Below are 5,000 nucleotides of genomic sequence, written 5' to 3'. Positions count from 1 at the left end.
TAGTATATAATAATTTTGCCAAAAAATAGAGTCAATGCCGGATCTCTGAATCTTAGCAGGTTTGGGCCTGGTTAGTACATGGATGGGAGACTGCCTGTTAATACCAGGTGCTGTAAGCTTTTTGGACATTTTTCACTTAGTATATAATAATTTTGCCAAAAAATAGAGTCAATGCCCGATCTCTGAATATTTGCAGCTTTGGGCGTGGTTAGTACATGGATGGGAGACTGCCTGGGAATACCAGGTGCTTTAATCTTTTTGGAAAATTTCACGAATTATATAATAATCTTTCATTAAAAAAAAAAAAAAAAAAAAAAAAAAGAGTCAATGCCCGATCTCTGAATCTTAGCAGGTTTAGGTCTGGTTAGTACTTTGATGAGAGACTGCCTAGGAATACCAGGTGCTTTAAGCTTTTGGGCTTTCTTTCCTACTTATATAATGTACTGGCGATAAGATTGGCTGGTCTTTAAATAGCCCTCTCTTTGCAGCAGACTTCGCTTACGGCCATACCAACCTGGCTATGCCCGATCTCGTCTGATCTCGGAAGCTAAGCAGGTTTGGGCCTGATTAGTACTTGGATGGGAGACCGCCTGGGAATACCAGGTACTGTAAGCTTTTTGGACATTTTTCACTTAGTTTATAATAATTTTGCCAAAAAATAGAGTCAATGCCCGATTTCTGAATCTTAGCAGGTTTAGGTCTGGTTAGTACTTTGATGAGAGACTGCCTAGGAATACCAGGTGCTTTAAGCTTTTGGGTTTTCTTTCCTACTTATATATTGTACTGGCGATAAGATTGGCTGGTCTTTAAATAGCCCTCTCATTGCAGCAGACTTCGCTTACGGCCATACCAACCTGGCTATGCCCGATCTCGTCTGATCTCGGAAGCTAAGCAGGTTTGGGCCTGGTTAGTACTTGGATGGGAGACCGCCTGGGAATACCAGGTACTGTAAGCTTTTTGGACATTTTTCACTTAGTTTATAGTAATTTTGCCAAAAAATAGAGTCAATGCCCGATTTCTGAATCTTAGCAGGTTTAGGTCTGGTTAGTACTTTGATGAGAGACTGCCTAGGAATACCAGGTGCTTTAAGCTTTTGGGTTTTCTTTCCTACTTATATAATGTACTGGCGATAAGATTGGCTGGTCTTTAAATAGCCCTCTCATTGCAGCAGACTTCGCTTACGGCCATACCAACCTGGCTATGCCCGATCTCGTCTGATCTCGGAAGCTAAGCAGGTTTGGGCCTGGTTAGTACTTGGATGGGAGACCGCCTGGGAATACCAGGTGCTGTAAGCTTTTTGGAAATTTTTCACTTAGTATATAATAATTTTGCCAAAAAATAGAGTCAATGCCGGATCTCTGAATCTTAGCAGGTTTGGGCCTGGTTAGTACATGGATGGGAGACTGCCTGGGAATACCAGGTGCTTTAATCTTTTTGGAAAATTTCACGAATTATATAATAATCTTTCATTAAAAAAAAAAAAAAAAAAAAAAGAGTCAATGCCCGATCTCTGAATCTTAGCAGGTTTAGGTCTGGTTAGTACTTTGATGAAAGACTGCCTAGGAATACCAGGTGCTTTAATCTTTTGGGTTTTCTTTCCTACTTATATAATGTACTGGCGATAAGATTGGCTGGTCTTTAAATAGCCCTCTCTTTGCAGCAGACTTCGCTTACGGCCATACCAACCTGGCTATGCCCGATCTCGTCTGATCTCCGAAGCTAAGCAGGTTTGGGCTTGGTTAGTACTTGGATGGGAGACCGCCTGGGAATATCAGGTGCTGTAAGCTTTTTGGACATTTTTCACTTAGTATATAATAATTTTGCCAAAAAATAGAGTCAATGCCGGATCTCTGAATATTAGCAGGTTTGGGCCTGGTTAGTACATGGATGGGAGACTGCCTGTTAATACCAGGTGCTGTAAGCTTTTTGGACATTTTTCACTTAGTATATAATAATTTTGCCAAAAAATAGAGTCAATGCCCGATCTCTGAATATTTGCAGCTTTGGGCCTGGTTAGTACATGGATGGGAGACTGCCTGGGAATACCAGGTGCTTTAATCTTTTTGGAAAATTTCACGAATTATATAATAATCTTTCATTAAAAAAAAAAAAAAAAAAAAAAAAAAAAAAAAGAGTCAATGCCCGATCTCTGAATCTTAGCAGGTTTAGGTCTGGTTAGTACTTTGATGAGAGACTGCCTAGGAATACCAGGTGCTTTAAGCTTTTGGGCTTTCTTTCCTACTTATATAATGTACTGGCGATAAGATTGGCTGCTCTTTAAATAGCCCTCTCTTTGCAGCAGACTTCGCTTACAGCCATGCCAACCTGGCTATGGCCGATCTCGTCTGATCTCGGAAGCTAAGCAGGTTTGGTCCTGGTTAGTACTTGGATGGGAGACCGCCTGGGAATACCAGGTGCTGTAAGCTTTTTGGACATTTTTCACTTAGTTTATAATAATTTTGCCATAAAATAGAGTCAATGCCCGATCTCTGAATCTTAGCAGGTTTAGGTCTGGTTAGTACTTTGATGAGAGACTGCCTAGGAATACCAGGTGCTTTAAGTTTTTGGGTTTTCTTTCCTACTTATATAATGTACTGGCGATAAGATTGGCTGGTCTTTAAATAGCCCTCTCTTTGCAGCAAACTTCGCTTACGGCCAAACCAACCTGGCAACGCTAGTGAGCCACACAGGAAGTGAGTTGGCAGTTTGTAGTAGGCAGTAGGTGAGAGAGGCTCACCTTGTGTTTTTTGTTTTGTTTTATCTGCGTAAAGATTTATTTCTTTTGCAACTTATTGATTTTTGTTTGTTATAGTTTTTATACTTCCCAGCAGCAGTTTGCTGTCTGGGGAGAAATTTTTCTTTTGTTTGAAAAATGGATGGATTACATGGCAAAGAAGTGGACATGGCAGGAGGAAGACGAGTGCTAACAGACAAAGAAATGGATAAAGAACAACGAGATGGACAAGGACGAATGGATTATAACAAGAGGATTTACTCTAAAGAGGCTACAGTAATTGTTGACATGGCGGATCAGAGAGATGCAAGAGCAGAGGACATTATCAAAGCAGTGAACGAAAGGATTGGAGGAGGAAAGATTCTAGCAGTCAGACCAAGGCAAGTAAAAGAATATGAAATTACACTGATAAACAGGGAGGCGTGCGATGGATTAGATGAAGGATTAATGATAAAAGGAAAACTGTGTGAGATTCGACAACTGAAAACAAGGGAGTATGTGGTTTCTTTCATACATTTGCCAGCCTATATTGAGGACTCTGACATTTTAATTAAATTACAAAATTGGGGCGTAACACCTGTTTCAGACATCATAAGAAGAATGTATCCAGGCACAGACATTGCGGATGGTACAAGGTACCTAAGGGTGAAATTTCCTAAAGAAGTAGTGTCTCTGCCATACAGTACAAAGTTTGATACGGAGGAGGGAACACAGTATTTCAGGATCATGCATGATCGTCAGGTTAAAACCTGTCGATTGTGCATGAATCCGGGACATGTGTTCAAAGACTGTCCAGATTTTAAATGTCATCAGTGCAATGGCCAGGGTCATTACGCAAGGGATTGCGATGCAATTAAGTGCCCGGATTGCAGAAAGGTGATCATAAGATGTGAGTGTTGGATGGAGAATGAAATTCAAAATAAAGAGTCAGAAGGTGTAGGAGGGCGAATGTCAAAAGAAACTGAATTACAAAATGGTGGAGAGAATGAGGAAGAGGATGGTGTGAATAAAGAGGCTATTGTGGAAAATAAGAAGGAATTGGAAGAGAAAAGGCTGGAAGGAGAAATGGACAAAGGAATATTGACATCACAGGAAGTAACACAAGGGGTATTGGAGGAAATGGAGAACCAAGGATTAAAAGAAAAGGAGGAGGAAATGCAAGAGATAACTGAAGAGGAGAAAGAAATGGAATTGGAAGAGAAAAGGCTGGAAGGAGAAATGGACAAAGGAATATTGACATCACAGGAAGTAACACAAGGGGCATTGGAGGAAATGGAGAACCAAGGACTAAAAGAAAAGGAGGAGGAAATGCAAGAGATAACTGAAGAGGAGAAAGGAGTGGACAGAATGGATGATAGAAAGGACAAAAGGGTGACATTAAGAAGGAGAACCCTTAAGGTAATACCAAATGTGAATGTGGCCAGAAAAAAAAGACATTTTAGGGAAAAATACAATAAGGGGAAACATTTGTTTGAGAATAAATTTCAAGTGTTGAGGGAAGATGAGGAGGAGGAGGTAGACTAAGAATACAATGTTTGGTTTAAATTTGTATTATTATTTATTATTATAATGTTTTTATACATTGTATCATGGTATGCTAATGCCTTAATTGTATTTCAAAAAGAAAAATGGAGATAAAAGGTTATTTATTGAATGTAAAGTGAAATAAATGTGTTTGGTGTTTAGAGAAATGGATTTTATCAAACCTGTGGCAAATAATTATTGTTGTTGTTTGTTATGCTTCTGTGGAAAATGTGTACAATGTTTTTAATGAAATATTTTAAATTTGTTAATAAAAAAAAAAAAAAAAAAAAAAAAAATCTCGTCTGATCTCGGAAGCTAAGCAGGTTTGGGCCTGGTTAGTACTTGGATGGGAGACCGCCTGGGAATACCAGGTGCTGTAAGCTTTTTGGAAATTTTTCACTTAGTATATAATAATTTGGCAAAAAAATAGAGTCAATGCCCGATCTCTGAATCTTAGCAGGTTTGGGCCTGGTTAGTACATGGATGGGAGACTGCCTGTTAATACCAGGTGCTGTAAGCTTTTTGGACATTTGTCACTTAGTATATAATAATTTTGCCAAAAAATAGAGTCAATGCCCGATCTCTGAATCTTAGCAGGTTTAGGTCTGGTTAGTACTTTGATGAGAGACTGCCTAGGAATACCAGGTGCTTTAAGCTTTTGGGCTTTCTTTCCTACTTATATAATGTACTGGCGATAAGATTGGCTGCTCTTTAAATAGCCCTCTCTTTGCAGCAGACTTCG

General features: G+C 39.4%; 6 non-coding genes across 6 annotated transcripts in view; all 6 read left to right on the top strand.

Moving 5' to 3' along the window:
* Positions 1-496: 496 nt before the first annotated feature.
* On the top strand, positions 497-615 carry LOC127997403 (5S ribosomal RNA). Its single transcript, XR_008170267.1, has one exon. It is a non-coding gene; the product is annotated as a 5S ribosomal RNA (ribosomal RNA).
* Positions 616-836: 221 nt separating this feature from the next.
* LOC127995390 (5S ribosomal RNA) lies at positions 837-955 on the top strand. The gene has a single exon (XR_008168340.1). It is a non-coding gene; the product is annotated as a 5S ribosomal RNA (ribosomal RNA).
* Positions 956-1,176: 221 nt separating this feature from the next.
* Positions 1,177-1,295, top strand: LOC128009308 (5S ribosomal RNA). The gene has a single exon (XR_008181022.1). It is a non-coding gene; the product is annotated as a 5S ribosomal RNA (ribosomal RNA).
* Positions 1,296-1,668: 373 nt separating this feature from the next.
* On the top strand, positions 1,669-1,787 carry LOC128004208 (5S ribosomal RNA). Its single transcript, XR_008176903.1, has one exon. It is a non-coding gene; the product is annotated as a 5S ribosomal RNA (ribosomal RNA).
* A 520-nt stretch (positions 1,788-2,307) lies between these two features.
* On the top strand, positions 2,308-2,426 carry LOC128004971 (5S ribosomal RNA). Its single transcript, XR_008177641.1, has one exon. It is a non-coding gene; the product is annotated as a 5S ribosomal RNA (ribosomal RNA).
* A 2,573-nt stretch (positions 2,427-4,999) lies between these two features.
* The window catches only part of LOC128008962 (5S ribosomal RNA), a 119-nt gene continuing 118 nt past the window's right edge, over position 5,000 (top strand). Inside the window, exon 1 of the ribosomal RNA XR_008180684.1 lies at position 5,000. This exon is cut by the window's right edge and continues 118 nt beyond it. This is a non-coding gene — a ribosomal RNA (5S ribosomal RNA).

The sequence above is a fragment of the Carassius gibelio genome, chromosome B22 (genome assembly GCF_023724105.1).
Source record: "Carassius gibelio isolate Cgi1373 ecotype wild population from Czech Republic chromosome B22, carGib1.2-hapl.c, whole genome shotgun sequence".
Lineage (NCBI taxonomy): Eukaryota > Metazoa > Chordata > Actinopteri > Cypriniformes > Cyprinidae > Carassius > Carassius gibelio.
Note: the sequence above shows the minus strand (reverse complement) of the source record. Positions and strands in the feature narration are given on the sequence as shown.